This window comes from Hibiscus syriacus, unplaced genomic scaffold, assembly GCF_006381635.1.
Source record: "Hibiscus syriacus cultivar Baekdansim isolate YM2019G1 unplaced genomic scaffold, ASM638163v2 tig00111095_pilon, whole genome shotgun sequence".
NCBI classification, from domain to species: Eukaryota; Viridiplantae; Streptophyta; class Magnoliopsida; order Malvales; family Malvaceae; genus Hibiscus; species Hibiscus syriacus.
Window position 1 is genome coordinate 7,122,519 of NW_024062980.1, and position 6,677 is coordinate 7,129,195.

General features: G+C 35.4%; 1 pseudogene; it reads left to right on the forward strand.

Moving 5' to 3' along the window:
• The first annotated feature begins 541 nt into the window (after positions 1-541).
• LOC120152870 lies at positions 542-5,198 on the forward strand (annotated as a pseudogene).
• The last annotated feature ends 1,479 nt before the right edge of the window (positions 5,199-6,677 follow it).

Consider the following 6,677-nt stretch of genomic DNA (forward strand, 5'->3'; position numbering starts at 1 on the left):
GATTAAAAGCTATTTACAATTAAGAGTTATGCAATCTTGGGGATTGCTGGTTATTATAGGTGGTTCCTGAAGAACTTCTCAATGTTATCTTTGACTCTAACTAAGTTGTTACGTAAATATGTGCCTTTTGTTTGGACAAAAAAAATGCCAAGAAAGTTTTGAAATGCTAAAGAGAATAGTAACAGAGGCCCTAGTGCTTGTGCAACCTGAGTCAGGAAAAGATTATGTCATTTTTAGCGATGTATCCCATAATGGATTGGGATGTGAGTTTATGCAAGAAGGGAAGTTGTGGCTTATGCCTCAATACAGCTGAAGAATCATGAGAGAAATTACCCGACATGATTTGGAATTGGCAGTAGTAGTGTTTGTGTTAAAAATTTGGTGACATTATCTGTACGGTGAGCGTTTCCATGTTTACACGGATCATAAGAGTCTAAAGTACTTGCTAACTTATAAAGAGTTGAATTTGAGATAGAGAATATGGATTGAGCTCTTAAAAGATTATGATTTGATTATTGATTATCATCCCAGAAAGGTTAATATGGTAGCTGATACGCTCAGTCGAAAGACTTTTGTAGCTTTACGGGCTTTGGATGCGCATATGTCTTTAGAGGAAGATGGTTCCTTGATTGCTAAACTTAAATTAAAGATGATTTTTTTGGATAAGGTAAAAGAGCTGCAGGGTCAAGATGTTAAGTGCTTGGCGATAGTAGCGCAAGTCGGAAAAGAAGAGGCCAAGGATTTTGAGATGACAGATGATGGATGTTTATGTTACCGTGGAAGACTTTGTATTCCCGATAATGATGAATTGAAGAAAGATATTCTTTACGATGCACACTATAGTTCTTTTACGATGCATTCAGGCGGGAATAAAATGTATCACGACTTAAATAGTCGTTATTGTTGGCCTGGTATGAAAAGAGTTGTTTCAGAGTTTGTTGCTAAATGTTTGACATGTCAGCAAGTAAAAGCTGAACATCAAGTGTCTTCCAAATTTTTGCAACCGATATCCATTCCTGAGTGTAAGTGGGAGCAAGTTACAATGGATTTTGTTTCGGGTCTACCTTTGACACCAAGTAAAAAGGACTCGATATGGGTAATTGTGGACAGATTGACCAAGATGACTCATTTTATTCCAGTTTGAGTAGATTACTCGATGGATAAGTATGTGGAGTTGTATATAAAAGATAATTAGATTGCATGGAGTGCCTATATCCATAGTATCTGATCGAGACCCAAGGTTTACTTCAAGATTCTGGATGTCTTTACATGAGGTATCGGGTACTCGATTAAACTTCAGCACAACTTTTCATCCGCAGACCGATGGGCAGTCAGAACGAGTTATCCAAATACTAGAGGATATGCTAAGGGCATGTGTGATTGAGTTTAAAGGATCATGGGAAAGGTATTTGCCTTTAGTGGAATTTGTTTATAATAATAGTTATCAATCTAGTATTAAGATGGCCCCCGTATGAAGCTTTGTATGAGAATAAGTACAGAACACCATTAAATTGGTTTGAACTAAAAGATCGAGACCTAGTTGGCCCAGATTTGATGAAAGAAATGGAGGAAAAAGTGAAATTTATCCAGAACAATCTAAAAATAGTCTCCGATCGCCAGAAATCTTATGCAAATTTGAAAAGAAAAGAAATTGAATTTCAAGTGGGAGACAAAGTATTTCTAAAAGTGTCGCCTTAGAAGAAAGTTATGAGAATTGGGAGTAAAGGAAAGCTGAGTCTGAGATTCATTAGACCTTATAAGATCTTAAAAAGGGTCGGACCAATAGCTTATCAATTAGTTTTGCCTCCGGATATGGACAAGATTCATAATGTTTTTCACGTATCGATGATTAAAAGGTGCAGATTAGATTCATCTCATGTTATCACTCTTGAAGAGATAGAAATCCGACCAGATTTATCTTATGAGGAAGTACCAATTCGGATCTTGGAAAAGAAAAACAAGAAATTGCATAACAAGAGTATTCCGTTAGTTAAAGTGCTCTAGCAGAATCATAAGGTAGAAGAAGCCACTTGGGAAAGAGAGGAGGACATGAGGAAACATTTTCTACACCTCTTCATTTCAAGTACTTCTTTAAATTCAGGAAAAAATTTTCTGAAGGGGAAAATTGTAATACCCCAAATATCAGGTCAGGGACTTTATTGAAAAGATTTAAGAATTTGAGGATTTATTTGAAATATGACAAAAGAATGATAAAATGATTTGGAATAGTGTTTTAGACTAAATTGTAACAATAGATGAATAAAGAGGGCATTTTGGTCCTTTAAAGGGGAAATAAATTTTCATTTGGCTAGTTTTTCCTTTTGTTTTTTGTTAGTTTTTGAATCATTGAGTAATATAGAGGGTTAAGGAAGGGTTAAATAAGATTAAAACTAAGAGATGAATGAAATATTTAAGAATTAGAAAAGGGTTTTTGAATGATTTGTTAAGATATAGTTTATTGATGTTACTAGTATATTAACTTGTTAATGAAGTAAATAAGATTAGAGCATTGGATGAGTTTAGAAACATGTTAGAAAAAGTGGTATGATTCTTGGATTGAAGTGTTCCTTAGAGATTGTAGATGTTATAAGTAGCTAAATGAATAAAGGTTACTTGGGATAAGTAAAAAAGAGTTTGCTAGTATTGTTGGAGGTATAAACAAGGGAAATTGGCCAAATAGGGGTTAATATCGAGCTGAAAATGGAAAATATGGGTAAGGGTATCGGTACTGGAAGAATAATATATATTATTTGGTTAAATTGGAATAAATCAGTTGAACAGTATCGATACTGATGTAATTAGTAACGATACTTAGGTGGGTATCGATACCATGAGGAAGGTATTGATACCATTGATTTACAGAATGCAGAAATGGTATCGATACAGTAATAGAGTATCGATACCATAGTATAGAAGTATCGGTACTAAGAGACATATATCGATACCATGGATCCAAAATATAGAAATGGTATCGATATTGAAAGGGAGAATCGGTACCACAATATATAAGTATAGATACCATGGTATGTGTATCGATACTATTGAGCCAGAAATTTTAATATATGCTAAGATTGTTATAGAAAATGTAATAATAGTACTTGTGAGTATTGATTAAGTAACAATGTTAGAGAATATACTAACATTTTATATTGTACGTGTCTTTTATGGATGCTTGAGTAGATCGAAATCAAGCTCCCGAGTCAAGCAAAACAAAAGGCAAAGGCAAAGTAGTTGAGTAATCAGATTAGCATTTTGGATATAATAGCGAGGCAAGCCAGTTGAGTGCATCTATTTTGTAATTATATGTTATGATTTTCATGTATGCATGATGCTTAATATATGGATTATGATTACCAAATGGCACTATGCGTGCAAAACTAAGAAATTCATAATAAGTTTATGAATTTCCGTATGGGCGTTGTGTGTGCAAAACTAAGAAATTCATAATAAGTTTATGAATTTTCGTATTGGTAGTGGGTGTGCAACTCACGTAAATTATAGTAAGTTTGGGAAATTATTGTATTGGCACTACATGTGTAAACTATAGAGTGTATAATGAATTGAAAGAGTTAATGGATATTAGAATTGTCATGATATAATTGTGTTTAGAATTTTACTTACGATTATATATGCCTCACTAAGAAAGTTCTTAGCGTGTGTTAATTTCACACGTAGGTGTTAATACAAGCGTAGTAAGGAGATCATCTAACGTTACAAAGAAAGGGTCGCCTCATCAATAACTATACGGCATCCATGTTTACTTTTGATGTATTTAGTTGGCATATAATAGACTTAGTAAAAACACTCTGAAAAGTATTTGATTTCTATGATGTAAAAAGATGAAATGTTTGAATATTACTTTTTGTTTTACCTGTGTAAGTTTAATGAATGTTTTATTGTCACTAAATTAAAAAAAATTATAAAAAGAAATTTTTTTTTACAGATATTCAAATGAGGAAATGTTTTTAAAATAATGTGACATCTGTATTTTATGTACGGAAAGGTATATGGGAGATGGGTGTTACAGTAACAATTTTATAACTTTTAATAATTGAGAGACTCAACAAAGTATCATCGTCGGGTACCGTTTGTATACTTTACCCTAATAGATTTGACTTAACTTTGGTGGTTGTAAACTTGTAATTAGGATTGTAGAGAGTGTGGGAGAGGGCGTAACGGATCTAGAACCGGCCAATTATTTTCTTCCGATCTTCACCGGCGAGTGCAAGGAATGCAAGCGCTGCTTGTCCGAAGAGGGCAACAATATGTGTAATCTGCTAAGGATCAACAGTGACCAAGGTGTTATGCTTGCCGATGGCAAAACCAGGTTTTCCATCAATGGCCAGCCCATCTACCACTATGTTGACACCTCCACTTTTAGCCAATACACCGTCGTCCATGTTGGCCAAGTCGCTAAGATCAACCCTACTGCCCCTCTCGACAAGGTCTTCCGTATTAGCTACGGTATATGCACAGGTTTTGGGGCAACTGTGAATGTGCTAAGCCCAAAAAGGGCCAAACTGTTGCAATTTTCGGACTTGGTGCTGTTGGACTTGCTGTGAGTACCTCTTGTTGCTGCTATGGAACAAGTATTATTCGATCGAGTTCTTTTATATCCTTACAGGCTTACTTGAACTTTTAGACCCCTGAAGGTGCAAGAGTTTGTGGGGCTTCTCGGATCATTGCTGTCAATTTGTACCCTAAAAGATCGATGATGCATTCAAGAGCCATCCAATGAATCTACTGAGTGAAAGGACTTTCAAAGGTGCTTTCTATGGCAAATACAAGCCCCGTACTGATATTCCTCTCGTCGTCGACAAATACTTGAACAAGGTGACCTATATGATAACTCTTTTCCATGTATTTATGTATGCATGCGGATGGTATTGATGATGAAGCATGCATGCAAAAGTTGGGGCTGGATATGGACAAGTTCATAACTAACTCGGTCCCTTTTGTTGAAATCAACAAGGCACTTGACCTGATGCTTAGGGGCATCGGTATGAGATGCATGATTCACTTGGATTCCTAAGAAAACTGACGCATGTGGTTCCATCCATCATCCATGCATGGATATTAGGATCTACATCTTCTATTGTGTGTATTCTATCAACATAAAACTCTATTATGAGTTTTAAATTATGTGTGAGAGAATAAATATGTGTAATCACGTTTCAAGTTGCGAAATAAATTTGTACTACTATCCTGGTTTGCCTGTTTGTGAAAAAAACAAATGGCCATTGATTCTGCGTTTTATTCAATATTATATGGCAATACATGTTATCATTAGAATTACAACAAGATTATTCATTGTTTTTTTAAATTATATTTTTAATTATCTTTTATAATTGGGTAAACTATACATATGATCATTTAATAATGGGATGACTTCAATTGAACCATCTATCTTTTAGTCTTTTCAATCAAACCGCTTTATTAATTTTTTTAAAGAAAACGGGCCTCGTTAAAAACCCCTACTACCAACCTGAGGGTTGGGGTCCTAAAAAGGGAAAAGAGTACCCAACTCTATTAACCATAATTTAAATCAACCATTATAGCATTTAGAACATACCTAGGGGCATCAGTCCTAAAATAATAAAAGGCAGTACATTCGAATTCCTTCTTTGCTAAAGTATGGGTAACCTTATTCACTTCTCTAGATATTTACAAAATAGAACAATTATAAAAAATGTTACATTTAGTACAAATATCAACCATAAAAATCACCCTCCAAATTATTATAACAATTGACGACAGTGGATGAATCTAATTCGATATTGATATCACAATATTCCTCCTATAAAGCAAGGTTGTAGCAGCAACTAAGCAAGCTAGTTATGCAAATATGAGTTCAGGGATGCCATCTGAATTTATAGTCAAACCACCAAGGATCATTCCTTGCATGTAATAACCCCAACTGCTTTCAACTAGAGTGATGGGTTATGGGAACCATCTGGATTCAACTTAATCATATGTATTCGGGGAGGACGCCATTGAGCAACCACATCAACAACATCATATTGAGAAGGTTATCCTCGATGCGCCCCAATAAACTCTTGATGCAACGCCTTAGCATTAGCTACAATTAGCCAAGTGGGTTGCATTATACCCTCGTGCACCAAAGAATTATTGCCATTCCAAACGTTCCAAAGCAAGATAAAAAGCTCTTCAAAAGGAACCAAACCAAACGTAGCATATGCATTTTCTAACCAGACTAAAACGGTCTGAACTGGTGAATTCAAGACTGTACCTGGAATACCAGCCAAACATAGGACTTCTCGTACATATGAACAATATCTGAACATGTGTAATGTTATCTCCACAGCCGACGTACACAAAGGGAAGACATCCTCACCTAAACCTACACGTCGCACTCTATATCCCAAAGTTAATGGCACATGTGCTAACCACCAAATAAAAATACGTACCTTTGGAAGCACTTTTAGTTTTGCAATTGTTTTCCACAATGGAGAATGTGGGTGGATGTCATGGGTAGACTTCTATTTCCACCATTAAGTGGATCTCGCCAAATAATTACCGAAGGAATGGTTGCCCCCATACTATCTTATCAGTTGTATATGGTGCTACCGGTGTCTGTAGAATTCTTTCTACATCACTTTCTTCAGCCAAGGTATTACGAACCTTGGTTGGATCTCACTATGGTTGATCTCTAAACA